Raw genomic sequence first — 19565 nt, forward strand, 5'->3', positions numbered from 1 at the left:
AAACGCACGCACTCGCATTAATAAAACAAATATGCTAGCCTACTGACAAGCCTATAGGAGTAGAATGTTTTGCATGCACAACAATGTCATTTGTTCTTGTTAATTAATAGTTTGTCATAAAAAATCCATAATTTCCAGTCTGACACTACTTTGATTTGACCCTGCCAATAACACCCTCCATTCACTTTTGGAAATTCCAATCTCATTTATAATATATATATTTATGCTATATTAACACTCAAATATTAATTGCTCTCCTTTTTATTTTCAAGTCGCTAGAAATTGGTTTGGATGGAGTGGTTGGGTGTGGTTATAAGTTAATTTGGAGGGAGGGTAGCTTGGCGGTGGAGGGGGGTCTGAAGGGGGTATAGAGTTGATTTGGAGGGAGGGTAGCTTGGCGGTGGAGGGGGGTCTGAAGGGGGTATAGAGTTGATTTGGAGGGAGGGTAGCTTGGCGGTGGAGGGGGGACTATAAGGGTGTATCTTCATCAGGACCTGGATCTCCTCCCTGAGCCTGTGAATCTCCAGGCGCTGCAGCTGAACGATGCGGTCCCCCACCTGGTTCAGACGGACCACCATGTTACTGGGGTTGGCCCTGGGAGACAGCAGCGCTGGGGGCGGAGACAAGGTCAGCTCACTGAGCAGCTACTTTAGATGCGGATAATTTAGAAATAGGAGTTTTTCAAGTGACCTAACTAGGAAAAAAAACTTACCGATGAAACAGAGAACCTCAAGCACCTCTATGAATATAAACGTCATGAAGTGAGGTGGTTGTCCCACATGGTAAAAGTTATCCTACAGACTCTTTCCAATGAAAGCTGCAATCAGTTGTCTTTACTGTAAATCAGTCCAGATAAGAGAGAAACAGGTCACCTTTGAGAGTGTTGGTCTGCTTCTTGCCCTGTTTTATCAGACTCTTGTCGTGGACCTGGGAACGCACCAGACGCAACTCCTGTCTCAGGTCGTTGATCTCTCTGATCAGAGTCGCATTCTCCTATAACAATCAATGAATGAATCAATGAATCAACCAATCAGTCAACGAATAGTACAGAACAAACAGCCTATAGATTTGCGGTGTATAATAAAGTTGTGGTCACTAATTCTAGGACTATTGTGTGCGGCACTCCAACAGTCCTTTATGAAAAGTCTTGTCTGTCACCTGCATGATCTTGACGTTGTCTGCATGGTGAACCACGCAGTCTTTGGCCAGTTTCCTCTTCAGGGAATAAAAACACAAATATAAACACCTGCCATGCACTCAAAGTAAAATGGTATCCCTCTCCCCCACACACTACATACCTTCTGCAGTCCCTTGTGCATCTCCTTGTCGGTGGTGGTGAGTTTGAGTTTCAGCTCAGCGATGTCCAGTTCCTGTTGAGCGTTCTTCTTGTGGAAGGTATCCAGCTCCTGCTCCATCTACAGAGTACAGGAAGCCCATAGCATTGATGTCTATATACTCCCTCATACAGCTGATCTATAGCACTCATCTAAACCCTGATCCACTCTTATCTATATGGACACAGTAATAATTTCCATCTACATGAAGAGAGAGCTAAAAGTTGGCAGGCGGTTTAAATAAGTATCAATGATGTAGGAAAAGCCTCCCCCTTTTTCCTCCAAACATAAGAATGGTCATTATGGCCAAACAGTTCTATTTTTGTTTCATCAGACCAGAGGACATTTCTCCAAGAAGTACGATCTTTGTACCCATGTGCAGTTGCAAACCGTAGTCTGGCTTTTTTATGGCGGTTTTGGAGCAGTGGCTTCTTCCTTGCTGAGCGGCCTTTCATGTTATGTCGATATAGGACTCGTTTTACTGTGGATATAGATATTTTGTAGCTGTTTCCTCCAGCATCTTCACAAGGTCCTTTGCTGTTGTTCTGGGATTTATTTGCACTTTTCGCACCAAATTACATTAATCTCTAGGAGACAGAAAGCGTCTCTTTCCTGAGCGGTATGACGGTGTGTTTATACTTGTGTACTATTGTTTGTACAGATGAACGCAGTACCTTCAGGCATTTGGAAATTGCTCCCAAGGATGAACCAGACTTGTGGAAGTCTACAATTTTTTTTCTGAGGTCTTGGATGATTTCTTTGGATTTTCCCATGATGTCAAGCGAAAAGGCACGGAGTTTGAAGGTAGGCCTTGAAATACATCCACAGGTACACCTCCAACTGTGTGGATGACGGATCACCACCTCAAGCTGAACCTCGGCAAGACGGAGCTGCTCTTCCTCCCGGGGAAGGACTGTCCGTTCCATGATCTCGCCATCACGGTTGACAACTCCATTGTGTCCTCCTCCCAGAGCGCTAAGAACCTTGGCGTGATCCTGGACAACACCCTGTCGTTCTCCACCAACATCAAGGCGGTGGCCCGTTCCTGTAGGTTCATGCTCTACAACATCCGCAGAGTACGACCCTGCCTCACACAGGAAGCGGCGCAGGTCCTAATCCAGGCACTTGTCATCTCCCGTCTGGATTACTGCAACTCGCTGTTGGCTGGGCTCCCTGCCTGTGCCATTAAACCCCTACAACTCATCCAGAACGCCGCAGCCCGTCTGGTGTTCAACCTTCCCAAGTTCTCTCACGTCACCCCGCTCCTCCGCTCTCTCCACTGGCTTCCAGTTGAAGCTCGCATCCGCTACAAGACCATGGTGCTTGCCTACGGAGCTGTGAGGGGAACGGCACCTCAGTACCTTCAGGCTCTGATCAGGCCCTACACCCAAACAAGGGCACTGCGTTCATCCACCTCTGGCCTGCTCGCCTCCCTACCACTGAGGAAGTACAGTTCCCGCTCAGCCCAGTCAAAACTGTTCGCTGCTCTGGCACCCCAATGGTGGAACAAACTCCCTCACGACGCCAGGACAGCGGAGTCAATCACCACCTTCCGGAGACACCTGAAACCCCACCTCTTCAAGGAATACCTAGGATAAAGCAATCCTTCTGCCCCCCCCCCCCCCCCCCCCCCCCTTAAAATGATCTAGATGCACTATTGTAAAGTGGCTGTTCCACTGGATGTCATAAGGTGAATGCACCAATTTGTAAGTCGCTCTGGATAAGAGCGTCTGCTAAATGACTTAAATGTAAATGTAAATGTAACTGACTCAAATGATGTCAATTAGCCTATCAGAAGCTTCTAATGCCATGACATCATTTTCTGGAATTTTCCAAGCTGTTTAAAGGCACAGTCAACTTAGTGTACGTAAACTTCTGACCCACTGGAATTGTGAATTATAAGTGATACAGTGAATTATAAGTGAAATAACAATTGTTGGAAAAATTACTTGTGTCATGCACAAAGTAGATGTCCTAAACGACTTGTCAAAACTATAGTTTGTTAACAAGAAATTTGTGGAGTGGTTGAAAAACGAGTTTTAATGACTCCAACCTAAGTGTATGTAAACTTCCGACTTCAACTGTACCAACTCAAGAGACATTTCAGCGATGGTTAACGAATTCAACAATCCACAGCTTCCAATTGGCTCATTCCTCCCCCCTCCTTTTCTCTGTAAATATTCCCCAGGTCGTTGCTGTAAATGAGAATGTGTTCTCAGTCAACTTACCTGGTAAAATAAGGGTTAAATATTTCAAAAAATAAACTATCCCCCTCTCTTTTTTTCGCATAAGGTTACATGTTGACATGTTGTGACCCTGCATAAACAAGGCATGAACAAAGAATGGGGCTGTTAGCGCAATTGATTTGCGATGTTATATCCCTCCAAAGAGCATGTCCATATTTTAACGTGTTCTGAGAGAGGAGACAACCATTTTCATCATCTTCTAACTCTGTCTCTTAGGCTGCGGTCCAAACACTTAAAAGACACACCCTCCTCCACTTACCCTTGCCTTATGCCCTTGGGGGAATCCCTGTCGCCATCTTGGAGGGCGGTCCATTTAAAAATCATTCCTTCCTCCCTCGCCCCTTGCCCTGCAAGTGTATACTCGTCAGACGTCATGATACGTCATCAGAGGTGTCCACCTAATTTGAGGGCTAAGGGGATAGGGTGTGTCTTTTAAGTGAAACAATGTGCACACACTGTATATAGACTTTTTCTATTGTGTTATTGACTGTACGTTTGTTTATTCCATGTGTAACTCTGTGTTGTTGTTTGTGTCGCACTGCTTTACTTTATCTTGGCCAGGACGCAGTTGTAAATGAGAACTTGTTCTCAAACTGGCCTAGCTGGTTAAATAAAGGTGAAATAAATACAATCAAATAAAGCGTTTGGACCACAGCCTTAGTGTGCAGAGGGACACTTAGGGAACTATTCAATCCGGATCGTGGAAATTCAGCACTACAGCGTTATTGAAATGTAAAGGCAATGTTCCCACGTCAGCAGAGACTGCATTCATGGTAAACGCTGCAGATGTCGGCTCAATAGGAAATGACCTTAACATTTCTACCGTGCTCTATGTAATGCTTCAGCCATACAGACTGAATAGAGACAATAATTGATAACTGTCTTTAATGTGTAAATGTCACAGATGCTATCTATGAAAAGATTACACCCCCTTCCCCCCCTCCCTTCCTCTACACTCACACACACATTCACCCGCCCTCAAGATAAAACGCTTTTAAATAGCTAATTGGACAGAGAGTAAATTATAACAAAATGGCCCCGCATCAAAAGAGGAGGCCCCAGTTCAGTTCAAACACAGATCCATCCTCCTATCCTTTCTCTTCATGAATAAAAATTCACACTCAGCAGAGTAGCCGTGGCAACTGTTGTTCTAACGCTCGTCGTCACTAACGATGATACAGTTGAACATTAAAGATGCCTCCCAGAAGTTAAGCTTGAACATTAGATTTGGTTCACTAACTAGCTTGTATTGTTGAACTATGGAAGTGACATTTTATATTCAATTTCATGGGACATTAAAGTTGGAAGAGGATTATGAATGTATTTGAACTGGACAAATAACTCAAGCCAAAGACTATAAAGAGAATGGGTTGATTTCATGGCTTATTTAAACAACCTAACAAATCTGTTACATGGCAACATTGCATCATGCCATGTTATATTCTATGAGTTATTACATGGCAGTTAAATGATTGTCTAGTCAGTCAGTGTAAAGTGGGACAAAGCTTCCTGCCATCCAGGACCTCTACACCAGGCGGTGTCAGAGGAAGGCCCTAAAAAGTGCCAAAGACTCCAGCCACCCCAGTCATAGACTGTTCTCTCTGCTACCGCACGGCAAGCGGTACCGAAGCGCCAAGTCTAGGTCCAAGACGCTTTTAAACAGTTCCTACCCCCAAGCCATAAGACTACTGAACACCTAATCAAATGGCTACCCAGACTATTTCCATTGCCCACCTCCCCCTTTTTTTACACCGCTGCTACTCTCTGTTGTTATCATCTATGCATAGTCACTTTAATAACTCTACCTACATGTCCCTGTGCCCAAGAACACAAAGGCAACCTACCTAAATGACTACAGACCTGTAGCACTCACGTCCGTATCCACGAAGTGCTTTGAAAGGCTGGTAATGGCTCACATCAACACCATTATCCCAGAAACCCTAGACCCACTCCAATTTGCATACCGCCCAAACAGATCCACAGATGATGCAATCTCTATTGCACTCCACACTGCCCTTTCCCACCTGGACAAAAGGAACACCTATGTGAGAATGCTGTTCATTGACTACAGCTCAGCGTTCAACATCATAGTATCCTCAAAGCTCATCACCAAACTAACGATCCTGGGACTAAACACCTCCCTCTGCAACTGGATCCAGGACTTCCTGACAGGCCGCCCCCATGTGGTGAGGGTAGGTAGCAACACATCTGCCACACTGATCCTCAACACTGGAGCTCCCCAGGGGTGCGTGCTCAGTCCCCTCCTGTACTCCCTGTTCAACCACGACTGCATGGCCAGGTACGACTCCAACACCATCATTAACTTTGCTGACGACACAACAGTGGTAGGCCTGATCACCGACAACGACGAGACAGCCTATAGGGAGGAGGTCAGAGACCTGGCCGGGTGGTGCCAGAATAACAACCTATCCCTCAACGTAACCAAGACTAAGGAGATGATTGTGGACTACAGGAAAAGGAGCAGCGAGCACGTCCCGATTCTCATCGACGGGGTTGTAGTGGAGCAGGTTGAGAGCTTCAAGTTCCTTGGTGTCCACATCAACAACAAACTAGATTGGTCCAAACACACCAAGACAGTCGTGAAGAGGGCACGACAAAGCCTATTCCCCCTCAGGAAACTAAAAAGATTTGGCATGGGTCCTGAGATCCTCAAAAGGTTCTACAGCTGCAACATCGAGAGCATTGCATCACTGCCTGGTACGGCAATTGCTCGGCCTCCGACCGCAAGGCACTTCAGAGGGTAGTGCGTACGGCCCAGTACATCACTGGGGCAAAGCTGCCTGCCATCCAGGACCTCTACACCAGGCGGTGTCAGAGGAAGGCCCTAAAAATTGTCAAAGACCCCATCCACCCCAGTCATAGACTGTTCTCTCTACTACCGCATGGCAAGCGGTACCGGAGTGCCAAGTCTAGGACAAAAAGGCTTCTCAACAGTTTTTACCCCCAAGCCATAAGACTCCTGAACAGGTAACCAAATGGTTACCCGGACTATTTGCATTGTGTCCCCCCCCCCCCCAACCCCTCTTTTACGCTGCTGCTACTCTCTGTTTATCTTATATGCATAGTCACTTTAACTATACATTCATGTACATACTACCTAAATTGGCCCGACCAACCAGTGCTCCCGCACATTGGCTAACTGGGCTATCTGCATTGTGTCCCATCTCCCGCCAACCCCTCCTTTTACGCTACTGCTACTCTCTGTTCATCATATATGCATAGTCACTTTAACCATACCTACATGTACATACTACCTCAATAAGCCTAACTAACAGGTGTCTGTATATAGCCTTGCTACTCTTTTTTTCAAATGTCTTTGTACTGTTGTTTTATTTCTTTACACACACACACACACACACACACACACACACACACACACACACACACACACACACACACACACACACCTTTTTTTTTTCTTCTTTTTTTCGCACCATTGGTTAGAGCCTGTAAGTAAGCATTTCACTGTAAGGTCTACACCTGTTGAATTCGGCGCACGTGACAAGTAAACTTTGATTTGATGTACATATTACCTCAACTAACCGGTGCCCCCGCACATTGACTCTGTACCCTGTATATAGTATCGCTGTTGTTATTTTACTGCTGCTCTTTAATTACTTGTTACTTTTATTTCTTATTCTTATCTGTATTTTTTTCATCTGCATTGTTGGTTAGGGGCTCTAAGTAATGATCTGAGGCCTGTTTGTCTTGTCAACTTCTATGGTTGTTGCGTGACAAAGACCACATGAGTTGGCAAGACAGCACAACATATCTGTGATCAGCAGGCTAAGGTCTTGTCCCTGTTCCTGTGTAAGAGAAACACATCCATGATCTGATCTGAGGCCTGTTTGTCTTGTCTTGTCCTTTATCCATGTGTAGGAGAAATGCATAAACGACCTGAAAAAGAAGAACCACGAGCTGGAGAAATTTTCGTTTGTTCTGGACTACAAGATCAAAGAACTGAAGAAACAGATCGAGCCCAGAGAGAACCACATCAAGGAGATGAAAGAGCAGACCCATGAGGTAAAACTTCCTCCTCCTGTATCAGTTCTTTAACTGGTTAAGTGGCCATGATGGTTTGAGGCCAGATTGGAAATTTTTACCAGGACACCGTGGTTAACACCCCTTCTCTAAAGAGTGGACATTTTTTCCATGGGCTCTTTAGTGACCACAGAGAGTCAGAACATGCATTTAACGTGCCATCCGAAAGACGGCACCTTGCAACAGGGCAATGTCCCCAATCACTGCCCTGGGGCAATGGGCTAAAAAAATGTTTAGACCAGAGGAAAGAGTGCCTCCTACTGGCCCTCCAACACCACTTCCAGCAGCATCTGGTCTCCCATCCAGGACCAACCCTGATTAGCTTCAGAGGCAAGTCAGCAGTGGGATGCAGTGTGGTATGCGTACGTGAGTTTGTGTTCGCAGAGCAAGTGTCTGAGTCGGTGCCTGAAACGGTGGCCTGCTCCACCACATGTTGATGCAGTGGGATTATTCATTATTGGACCTTCACACTCAAGGTTCAGTGCTGTGAGAAGGGGAGGAGTCTCACAGTCTCAAAGTCACCTTGTCTGGTGTGATGCATAGGACTGGGACTGGGACTCAGGATAATGGATGTATGGGGGAGAACAGCTTTTACGGACAATATGTAATAGTGTATAAATTGATTGTGTTCGATTATGAGAGAAGAACATTTGAACAAAGTCAACTACATTCATAAACAGTAGCGGTCCATCAATAAAACTGACTTGTTTCCTTCCTTAGTGTTTCAACAGTTTCAATGGCATCCAGTCAAGTAACCGTCCATGTTTCTGCATACCATGGAGGCAAACGTATCATTCCTGCCTGGCTCCTTTTGGAACAAACCTAACCCTCTCCATGCCATGGCATCTGGCTGTACCCCCTCAGCCCAGCAGCAACCCTCTCACCTTATCCTGGATGGTGTCATCCCTCTCCTGGATCTCTTTCTTCAGGGCCAGGATGTCTTTCTCCACGCCCCTGTCGTCTATATTCTTCTGCAGGCTGCTGAACTGCAGTGTGTGTGCGTGGGTGTGTGTGCGTGGGTGTGTGTGTGTGTGGGGGGGGGATGTCATCAGTCACCATCGTCATAACTCATTGTGACTTACACAATGGTCATATTCTTTATAGCTTCCCATAACCAACAATAAAGCCTCCACATGCAGTACCATATTGGATAGTAAAAACAGCCTAACCTGATCTAGGGAGAAAGGGAAGGAGACAAAAAAAATCTGAGAAGACAAGAAAAGACAGCCGACAGACAGAATGGGGCCATAGGACTGCAGAATCTACACACAGGATCTGACTTAACATCCTCCCTGTGATATTGAGTGAGCAAGCGGAGGGAGCACATTAGAGCCTAACTATGGACACATGGGCAGGCCCTGCTCGCCGTCAGCAGGCCGTATGCTGCGTCTGATTGGCTGTAATTATGATGTACCACTGTGATGAGAGGGCAGGCAGGCAGGATCTAGGTGGGAGAGGGTTGGATAGGGAGTGTGTGAAGGATGGGAGTTGGATGGAGACTAGCGGGGAATCTTGCGTCCTCTCCTCTCTGTCCTCTCCTCTCCCCCCGTCCCTCTCCCCCCCGTCCTCTCCCTCCCGTCCTCTCCCTCCCGTCCTCTTCTCTCCATCCTCTTCACACTTCCATATCAAAATGTCTGAGGAAAATGAGGAGAGCATTGGAGAATATCTGAGGAGAGGAACCTCTGATCTTCCTCCAATGCTCTCCTCGTATCCCACTTATGTTGTGAGAAGAAGGCAGGGAGAGGACAAAAGGAATCAAGGAAACTTTTGAGAGCTTGTGATGGTGGAGGGAGGTGAGGGGGTGAGAAGATGATGTCTCTACCTTCTTCTTCATGATGCCGGTGTCTCCCTTCATGCTCATGTTGGTGTCCCTCTCGTCCTTCAACCACCTCTCATAGCGGATCCTGATGTCCTGGATCTCCCTGTCTCCATCCTCCTCCATCTGCTTCCTGCTCTCCTCAAACTCCATCCCCTTGATACGAGACTCCTCCTGACACTACAGAGGGAGGGGAGGGAAATAAGTCAAGACAGAGTTTAAAGTTGGAGAGATACAGAAAGAAGGAGGGAGAGGGGGGGAGGGAGATATACAGAAAGAAGGAGGGAGAGGAGGAGGAGGGAGAGATACAGAAAGAAGGAAAGAGAGGGGGAGGAGGGAGATATACAGAAAGAAAGGTGGAGAGGGGGAGGAGGGAGAAATACAGAAAGAAGGAGGGAGAGGGGGAGGAGGGAGAGATACAGAAAGAAAGAGGGAGGGAGAGGGGGAGGAGAAGAGATACAGAAAGAAGGAGGGAGAGGGGGAGGAGAAGAGATACAGAAAGAAGGAGGGAGAGGGGGAGGAGAAGAGATACAGAAAGAAGGAGGGAGAGGGGGAGGAGGGAGAGATACAGAAATAAGGAGGGGGAGGGGAGGAGGGAGAGATACAGAAAGAAAGAGGGAGGGGGAGGGGGAGGAGAAGAGATACAGAAAGAAGGAGGGAGAGGGGGAGGAGAAGAGATACAGAAAGAAGGAGGGAGAGGGGGAGGAGAAGAGATACAGAAAGAAGGAGGGAGAGGGGGAGGAGGGAGAGATACAGAAAGAAGGAGGGAGAGGGGGAGGAGGGAGAGATACAGAAAGAAGGAGGGGGAGAGGAGGAGGGAGAGATACAGAAAGAAAGAGGGAGGGAGAGGGGGAGGAGAAGAGATACAGAAAGAAGGAGGGAGAGGGGGAGGAGAAGAGATACAGAAAGAAGGAGGGAGCGGGGGAGGAGAAGAGATACAGAAAGAAGGAGGGAGAGGGGGAGGAGAAAGAGATAGAGAAAGAAAGAGGGAGGAAGAGGGGGGGGAGAAGAGATACAGAAAGAAGAAGGGAGAGGGGGAGGAGAAGAGATACAGAAAGAAGGAGGGAGAGGGGGAGGAGAAGAGATACAGAAAGAAAGAGGGGGAGGGGGAGGAGGGATAGATTCAGAAAAAAGGAGGGGGAGGACAGAGAGGGGGAGGATAAGAGATACAGAAAGAAGGAGGGGGGAGGATAAGAGATACAGAAAGAAGGAGGGAGAGGGGGAGGAGAAGAGATACAGAAAGAAGGAGGGAGAGGGGGAGGAGGGAGAGATACAGAAAGAAGGAGGGAGAGGGGGAGGAGGGAGAGATACAGAAAGAAGGAGGGGGAGGGGAGGAGGGAGAGATACAGAAAGAAAGAGGGAGGGAGAGGGGGAGGAGAAGAGATACAGAAAGAAGGATGGAGAGGGGGAGGAGAAGAGATACAGAAAGAAGGAGGGAGAGGGGGAGGAGAAGAGATACAGAAAGAAGGAGGGAGAGGGGGAGGAGAAAGAGATAGAGAAAGAAAGAGGGAGGGAGAGGGGGAGGAGAAGAGATACAGAAAGAAGAAGGGAGAGGGGGAGGAGAAGAGATACAGAAAGAAGGAGGGAGAGGGGGAGGAGAAGAGATACAGAAAGAAAGAGGGGGAGGGGGAGGAGGGATAGATTCAGAAAAAAGGAGGGGGAGGACAGAGAGGGGGAGGATAAGAGATATAGAAAGAAGGAGGGGGGGGGATAAGAGATACAGAAAGAAGGAGGGAGAGGGGGAGGAGAAGAGATACAGAAAGAAGGGGGAGGGGGGAGGGGAGGAAGGAGAGGGAGAGATACAGAAAGAAGGAGGGAGAGGGGGAGGAGAAGAGAAGAGATACAGAAAGAAGGAGGGAGAGGGGGAGGAGGGAGAGGGGAGGAAGGAGAGGGAGAGATACAGAAAGAAGGAGGGAGAAAGATGTGGAAAATAGCAAGGCAAGAAAGATGGGAAGAAAGAGGGGGAATGAGATAGAGAGAGGTGAAAGGATAGAGTGGGGATAAGAAATATAACAAAACAAGACAGATGGCAAGAGACAGAATGAGAGATATAGAGAGAGATAAAGAGGGCATGAAAGGGAGCTCTACCTCAACACAGACAGAGGTCAGAGGACAGAGGTCATCCTAGCATGGCATCTGTGAAGAAGATGGATAATCCCATTGTTGGGTGTTTGCTTATGCACCTGTAGTAACCTACATCCTCAATGATCCCAGTCAGGACCAATCTAAAGAGCTACTCCGTATGCCATTCGCCGCCTCTCCGTCTCATCTTTTATTTCAGCTCATGAAACATGAGACCAACACTTTACATGTTACATTTATATTTTTGTTCAGTGTAAATAGAGTTTCCCATCTCTGTCATAATGACCGGAGCAGAGAAGAAAGCCCATTAAATTCACACTCTGCTGTTAGTTCTCCTCATTCTGAGTGACGGTCATCTTTCTGACAGTCTACAAAACCAGTCAGGAGAGACGACAAAGGCCCCTTGAGTTATTGTCAGATGCTGGAGCTTTGAAAGAAACTCTAACAATCATACATTTTAGCCAGTCTTTCTGAATAGGTCAGTGGTTTGTTGGATGCCACCCAGCCCTTCCCCAGCAGGCTATTTGCAATCCAATTGGTGGTGAAATAAACAAAAATTTCACTGACTGTAACGTTCCTGACCTATTTTTATGTTATTTTGATTATGTTTAGTTGGTCAGGGCGTGAGTTGGGGTGGGCATTGTATGTTGTGTGTGTTTGGTTAGTCCATGGGTGTTGTATGTGTATGGGATAGTGTTTGTTAGGTTGTCTAGTTATGTCTATGGCTGCCTAGATTGGGTCTCAATCAGAGACAGCTGTCATTCATTTGTCTCTGATTGGGAGCCAGATTTAAGGTAGCCATAGGCAGTAGGCTTTTGTGGGTGTTTGTTCCTGTGTCCTCACAGGACAGTTGAAGGTTAGTCTCATTTGTTGTTTTGTAGTGTATTGTTTTGCTGTTTTCATTAAAAGATGGCTTATTTCCCTCAATCCGCATCTTGGTCCTATCCATGCTCCTCCTCGTCTAAGGGGGAGAACAACAATGACTGCCTTTACAGAAACACCCACCACAACAGGACCAAGCGGATTGAGGAGAGAGAAAAGGAACTACAGCAATGGGGAAAAGAGGAATGGACTTGGGAGGAGATTCTGGACGGAGAAGGACCCTGGGCAGAGCCAGAGGAGTGTCGCCGCCCCAAAGCGGAGCTGGAGGCAGCAAAAGCGTAGAGGAGGTTTTATGAGGCAAAAGCAAGGCAGAGCGGCTGGAAGCCTGAGAGGCTCACCCAAAAATTTCTTGGGGGGGGGCTAAAGGGGAGTGTGGCGAAGCCGGGTTGGATACCTGAGCCAACTCCCCGGGCTTGCCGTGGAGTAAGAGGGCGTCGTACTAGTCAGACACCGTGTTATGCGGTAAAGCGCACGGTGTCCCCAGTACGCGTGCTTAGCCCAGTGCGGGCTATTCCACCTTGCCGCACTGGGAGGGCTAGGTTGGGCATCGAGCCGAGTGCCATGAAGCCGGCCCAACGTATCTGGTCTCCAGTACGTCTCCTCGGGCCGGCGTACATGGCACCAGCCTTACAGGTGGTGTCCCCGGTTCGCCTGCATAGCCCAGTGCGGGCTATTCCACCTCGCCGCACTGGAAGGGCTACGGGGACCATTCAACCTGGTAAGGTTGGGGAGGCTCGGTGCTCAAGAGCACGTGTCCTCCTTCACGGTCCGGTATATCCGGCGCCACCTTCCCACCCCAGCTCAGTACCACCAGTGCCTACACCACGCACCAGGCTTCCAGTGCATCTCCAGAGCCCTGTTCCTCCTCCACGTACTCTCCCTATGGTGCGTGTCTCCAGCCCAGTGCCTCCAGTTCCGGCACCACGCACCAAGCCTCCTGTGCGTCTCCAGAGCCCTGGACACACTGTTCCTTCTCCCCGCACTCGCCCTGAGGTGCGTGCCCTCAGCCCGGTACCTCCAGTTCCGGTACCACGCACCAGGCCTAGAGTGCGCCACGAGAGTCCAGTGTGCCCTGTTCCTGTTCCCCGCACTCGCCCTGAGGTGCGTGCCCTCAGCCCGGTACCTCCAGTTCCGGTACCACGCACCAGGCCTATAGTGCGTCTCAGCCGGCCAGAGTCTGCCGTCTGCCCAGCGGTGCCTGAACGGCCCGTCTGCCCAGCTCCGTCTGAGCCATCTGTCTGCCCAGCGCCGTCTGAGCCATCTGTCTGCCCAGCGCCGTCTGAGCCATCTGTCTGCCCAGCGCCGTCTGAGCCATCTGTCTGCCCAGCGCCGTCTGAGCCATCTGTCTGCCCAGCGCCGTCTGAGCCATCTGTCTGCCCAGCGCCGTCTGAGCCATCTGTCTGCCCAGCGCCGTCTGAGCCATCTGTCTGCCCAGCGCCGTCTGAGCCATCTGTCTGCCCAGCGCCGTCTGAGCCATCTGTCTGCCCAGCGCCGTCTGAGCCATCTGTCTGCCCAGCGCCGTCTGAGCCATCTGTCTGCCCAGCGCCGTCTGAGCCATCTGTCTGCCCAGCGCCGTCTGAGCCATCTGTCTGCCCAGCGCCGTCTGAGCCATCTGTCTGCCCAGCGCCGTCTGAGCCATCTGTCTGCCCAGCGCCGTCTGAGCCATCTGTCTGCCCAGCGCCGTCTGAGCCATCTGTCTGCCCAGCGCCGTCTGAGTCAGCCGTCTGCCACGAGCCATTAGAGCCGCCCGTCTGTCCCGAGCCAGTAGAGCCGTCCGTCAGTCAGGAGCCGCCAGAGCCGTCCGTCAGTCAGGAGCCGCCAGAGACGCCCGCCAGTCAGGAGCCGCCAGAGACGCCCGCCAGTCAGGAGCCGCCAGAGACGCCCGCCAGTCAGGAGCCGCCAGAGACGCCCGCCAGTCAGGAGCCGCCAGAGACGCCCGCCAGTCAGGAGCCGCCAGAGACGCCCGCCAGTCAGGAGCCGCCAGAGACGCCCGCCAGTCAGGAGCCGCCAGAGACGCCCGCCAGTCAGGAGCCGCCAGAGACGCCCGCCAGTCAGGAGCCGCCAGAGACGCCCGCCAGTCAGGAGCTGCCAGAGACGCCCGCCAGTCAGGAGCTGCCAGAGACGCCCGCCAGTCAGGAGCTGCCAGAGACGCCCGCCAGTCAGGAGCTGCCAGAGACGCCCGCCAGTCAGGAGCTGCCAGAGACGCCCGCCAGTCAGGAGCTGCCAGAGACGCCCGCCAGTCAGGAGCTGCCAGAGACGCCCGCCAGTCAGGAGCTGCCCTACAGTCCGGAGCTGCCCTACAGTCCGGAGCTGCCCTACAGTCCGGAGCTGCCCTACAGTCCGGAGCTGCCACTCAGCCCGGACCTGCCGGAGTCCCTCGGCCAGGACCTGCCGGAGTCCCTCGGCCAGGACCTGCCGGAGTCCCTCGGCCAGGACCTGCCGGAGTCCCTCGGCCAGGACCTGCCGGAGTCCCTCGGCCAGGACCTGCCGGAGTCCCTCGGCCAGGACCTGCCGGAGTCCCTCGGCCAGGACCTGCCGGAGTCCCTCGGCCAGGACCTGCCGCCCCTTATCCCGGTGCTGCCCCTTGTCCCGGTGCTGCCCCTTGTCCCGGTGCTGCCCCTTGTCCCGGTGCTGCCCCTTGTCCCGGTGCTGCCCCTTGTCCCGGTGCTGCCCCTTGTCCCGGTGCTGCCCCTTGTCCCGGTGCTGCCCCTTGTCCCGGTGCTGCCCCTTCTCCCGGTGCTGGTCGCTCATTTAGGTGGTGTTAGTGGGAGGGTGGTCATTGGGAGGGGGATAAAGAAGCGGGGATTGATTATGGTGGGGTGGGGACCTCGCCCTCAGCCTGAGCCACCACCGTGGTCAACTGCCCACCCAGACCCTCCCCTGGACTTTGTGCTGGTGCGCCCGGCGTTCGCACCTTGAGGGGGGGGTTCTGTAACGTTCCTGACCTATTTTTATGTTATTTTGATTATGTTTAGTTGGTCAGGGCGTGAGTTGGGGTGGGCATTGTATGTTGTGTGTGTTTGGTTAGTCCATGGGTGTTGTATGTGTATGGGATAGTGTTTGTTAGGTTGTCTAGTTATGTCTATGGCTGCCTAGATTGGGTCTCAATCAGAGACAGCTGTCATTCATTTGTCTCTGATTGGGAGCCAGATTTAAGGTAGCCATAGGCAGTAGGCTTTTGTGGGTGTTTGTTCCTGTGTCCTCACAGGACAGTTGAAGGTTAGTCTCATTTGTTGTTTTGTAGTGTATTGTTTTGCTGTTTTCATTAAAAGATGGCTTATTTCCCTCAATCCGCATCTTGGTCCTATCCATGCTCCTCCTCGTCTAAGGGGGAGAACAACAATGACTGCCTTTACACTGACACACAGATGTAGGATCTTCATTTGACTAGTATTGTGTAAGCAAAATAATCCTGCAGCAACAGGATTTGAAAGTTTAGTCCATAATGTTGCTTGGCCGGTGGTTAGGCTATTAGCAGGTCAACATGAGGCTACATGAAAAGTGGAATACTGTTAATATAACTGTGTGTTAGTTTGGATTTTCAGATTTTCAGTATCATTTATGTAAATCACAAAGCTTATTTGCATTTTCTGGAAAATTCACTGGACAATTCTCAGTAAGAAAAGAGTGATCAAATTAAGATCTGTAATATCCACTTCAATAAATGAGTCCCTGGGGGTAATTTAGCTATGCTTAAACATTACATGTACACTTCTGGATGAGGCTGGCACAATAACTTTAATGTTATTCATGAATGACAACAACACTTTACCTCTGCTGTAATCCTTTCTTGCCATCCCTTGATAGTAGCCTTTATATTCACATCAATTTCCCCCCCCCCCAACCCCACCCAACCCCACCCCTCTGTCTCTCTCTCTAAGATGAATTCACTATTCCATTCAGAGTGAAATAATAAAGTGATTAAGCAGGCCCTGCGTTGCCCCGCGTCTCACACCTCCTTTAGCGGTGATGGGAGTTGACGTCACATTTCCTTAAAGATTCTGCGGACGTCCTCCACGGAGAACCTGCCACTCCCAGATTAATTTGTCCCTTCATTTCCAATCAGTGTCACAGCAGGGAGGGAGAGGAGAGGAGAAGAGAGGGGAGAGGAGAGGAGAGAGGGAGGCGAGAGGATAGGGAGAGGAGAGGAGAGGAGAAGAGAGAGGAGAGGAGAGGAGAGGAAAAGAGAGGAGAGGAGAGGAGAGAGGGAGGCGAAAGGATAGGGAGGAGAGAGGATAGGGAGGAGAGAAGAGCGGGAGTTGAGGAGGGAGGGAGGGAAAGAGAGGAAAGAGGTAGGTAAGGAAGGGAGGTGAGTGTGAGTGTGAAGGGAGAGAGGGCGAGAGGGGAGGGAGGGAATTAAGGAAGGGAGGGGAGTGTGAAGAGAGGGAGAGAGAGAAGGAAGGGGGAGAAGGGAGGAAGGGGAGTGTGAAGGGAGGGAGGCCAAGAGTTGTTCCTGACCACATGCCCTGACCAGGGAAAACTCAGGGTCCTAACACAAAGAACTGGTCAGGGAAAACTCAGGGTTCTAACACAAAGAACTGGTCAGGGAAAAACTCAGGGTCCTAACACAAAGAACTGGTCAGGGGAAACTCAGGGTTCTAACACAAAGAACTGGTCAGGGAAAAACTCAGGGTCCTAACACAAAGAACTGGTCAGGGAAAACTCAGGGTTCTAACACAAAGAACTGGTCAGGGAAAAACTCAGGGTCCTAACACAAAGAACTGGTCAGGGAAAACTCAGGGTCCTAACACAAAGAACTGGTCAGGGAAAACTCAGGGTTCTAACACAAAGAACTGGTCAGGGAAAACTCAGGGTCCTAACACAAAGAACTGGTCAGGGGAAAACTCAGGGTCCTAACACAAAGGAAGGTTTTCGTGAGGAAAAAACAGGACCCTACCTGTAAGGACTCTTTATATAAAGCCCCAAATCCCACCTACAAACATCCCCTAACAAGCCCTTTGACGTTATATCTCCTACCTGCTCCAAACCCAGCAGCTTCTCATGCAGCTTCCCCTCATAGTGGAGGGTGAGATCCTCCAGGTCAGCAGCCTTGCTCTCTTCCATCCTGGTACTTCCAATACTCCAGCATCAGCTGGGGGGGGGGGGGGGGGGCAGCAAGAGTCAGAGAGGATATGAGGAGGACACTGGATCCAACAGTCAATACTTGTTGTAACTTTAATGTGTTACAGAGTTAATGTTTAAGTTAATTCATTGAGCTGTATCTAAAGATATTTCTTTACAGTTATTTACGTATGTAATTGTATTGGTTAGTATTGAATTACGCTTTTGACTGCAAGTTCCAGGATGCCTTGCGACAGGAAGTAGAGAGTGAACGCGCTAGTTAAGTGCAATTAACAGGTGATTATTTGGCCACTTTGCGCTAGCATCTTACTGGCATTGCTCTGTAGAATCTAAAGTTGTTAAATGTAACGTGATCAAGAATTATTACTAAAAGAAGCTTTCATATCAAACCCGACGTCCCGAGTCCATTACTTTGAAGATAGTTATTCTTTAATACTATCAGGTGCTGCTGTCAATGTACACACTGAAATGGGAGTCATTCAAGTCTCATAGCTCTCAACTTAGAGGCAACTTTTCCGATAGATGGACAAGAAGTGAAAAAAGAATAAAACAGAATAGAATGGAATAGCTAGAATAGAACAGAATATAATAGATCAAAATATAATAGAACAGAATAGATAGAAATATCCCAATGCCCCAGGGCAGTGATTGGGGACACTGCCCTGTGTAGGGTGCCGTCTTTCAGATGGGACGTTAAACGGGTGTCCTGACTCTGAGGTCATTAAAGATCCCATGGCACTTATCGTAAGAGTAGGGGTGTTAACCCCGGTGTCCTGGCTAAATTCCCAATCTGGCCCTCAAACCATCATGGTCACCTAATAATCCCCAGTTTACAATTGGCTCATTCATCCCCCTCCTCTCCCCTGTAACTATTCCCCAGGTCGTTGCTGCAAATGAGAAAATGTTCTCAGTCAACTTACCTGGTAAAATAACGGTAAAATAAATAAAATAAAATAAAGAACAGAACTCACCCAGAGCCTGCAGCTCTTTGGAGTGTTTCTCCGTCACCTCGAACATGGCTTCCTGATTGGCTGACTCCGTCTTTCCTCTTTCCGTCTTCAAGATCTGACAGGAGACCTGAAGAGAGGTGAAGCGAGAGGGATGTATCTACATATGAACCTCACCGAGGTGTTCACCTTAAGCCAGCCCAGACAGTGCCACTTTCAATTTTCATTTCCATGTATCGATCTAGCAGTGGCTCTTATCAAGGCTGGCTCTTACAAGGCAAAGTAAGTCAGTGCATACCATTATGAGAGCTAAACACTTTTGAAAGTTTAAACGTGTTAAAAGTATTACAGCGTACATACTGAACAAAAATACAAAACGTAACATGCAAGAATTTCAAAGATTTTACTGAGTTACGGTTCATATAAGGAAATCAGTCAATTGAAATAAATTCATTAGGCCCTAATCACATGACTGGGAATACAGATATGCATCTGTTGGTCACAGATACCGTAAAGGAAAGATAGTTGTCACGACTTCCGCCCGAGGTCGGTCCCTCTCCCTGTTCGGGCGGCGTTCGGCAGTCGACGTCACTAGTCTTCTAGCCATCGCCGATCCACCTTTCATTTTCCATTTGTTTTGTCTTGTTTTCCCGCACACCTGGTTTGCATTCCCTCATTACTCGTCTTGCATATAACCCTCTGTTTCCCCCCATGTCTGTGTGTGGAATTGTTATATGTAAATGTATGTGTACTCCAGGCTGGTTTGCGCTGGGTTATTGTAACCCGTGTGTGTTTAGTTTTCCGAGTGCCATGTTTTGTTCACCTCAATAAAGGGCTCCGTTTGCTACCCATTTCTGCTCTCCTGCGCCTGACTTCCCTGCAGCCAGTTACGCACTCCATTACAATAGTGTGGATCAGAAAACCAGTCAGCATCTGGTGTGACCACCATTTGCCTCATGAAACGCAACACATCTCCTTCGCATAGAGTTGATCAGGCTGTTGATTGATCAGGCTGTGGAATATTGTCCCACTCCTCTCCAATGGCTGTGCGAAGTTGCTGGATATTGGCGGGAACTGGAACATGCTGTCGTACACGTCGATCCAGAGCATCCCA

At 49.3% G+C, this 19565-nt stretch overlaps 1 pseudogene; it reads right to left on the reverse strand.

The window, feature by feature from the left end:
* LOC129869317 (cilia- and flagella-associated protein 57-like) overlaps positions 1–19565 on the reverse strand; it is a 41039-nt pseudogene that overhangs the window by 11065 nt on the left and 10409 nt on the right.

This window comes from Salvelinus fontinalis, chromosome 14, assembly GCF_029448725.1.
Source record: "Salvelinus fontinalis isolate EN_2023a chromosome 14, ASM2944872v1, whole genome shotgun sequence".
NCBI lineage: Eukaryota > Metazoa > Chordata > Actinopteri > Salmoniformes > Salmonidae > Salvelinus > Salvelinus fontinalis.